The sequence below is a fragment of the Penaeus monodon genome, chromosome 33 (assembly GCF_015228065.2).
Source record: "Penaeus monodon isolate SGIC_2016 chromosome 33, NSTDA_Pmon_1, whole genome shotgun sequence".
NCBI lineage: Eukaryota > Metazoa > Arthropoda > Malacostraca > Decapoda > Penaeidae > Penaeus > Penaeus monodon.
This window is the reverse complement of record NC_051418.1, coordinates 33,634,585-33,635,057: the sequence shown is the minus strand read 5'-3', so window position 1 is coordinate 33,635,057 and position 473 is coordinate 33,634,585.

The following is a 473-nucleotide window of genomic DNA, read 5'->3' as shown; positions in this document are numbered from 1 at the left end:
TAAAGTGCTCAGTACTTACAGAAAGTGTCTCGTGAGGAGGGATTAAGTGTTGGACGGCGTCATAGAAAACGGGACTTTCCAGGATGCCTAAACCATTCTGTTTAACATTTAAATCACATGTGCAAAAATTTTACTTCCAAATGAATAATCCTCGATTTTCAAAACTTGTCTAAATCTAAAATATCTTTCAGAATTAAGCTCGTTTTCTCCTTGCTATGACTTACTGACTTCAAAATTATCATTCTCTCATTTTATCTTCTACGCCTTTTAAAGAATATCACTCGAAAATACAACAGTCAAACAGCTCCTCATAGCAAGTGTTTTGTGATAATCACTATAAAGCTTGTATAAAAGCGAGTCCCAGATACAGGACGCGAATATAAAATGGCTCTTTTTAATAATATTTTTGTTTACTTATCTCTCTGCAATCAACCTTAACTGAAGTAATGTAGCTGCAAAATATTAGAGCAAGA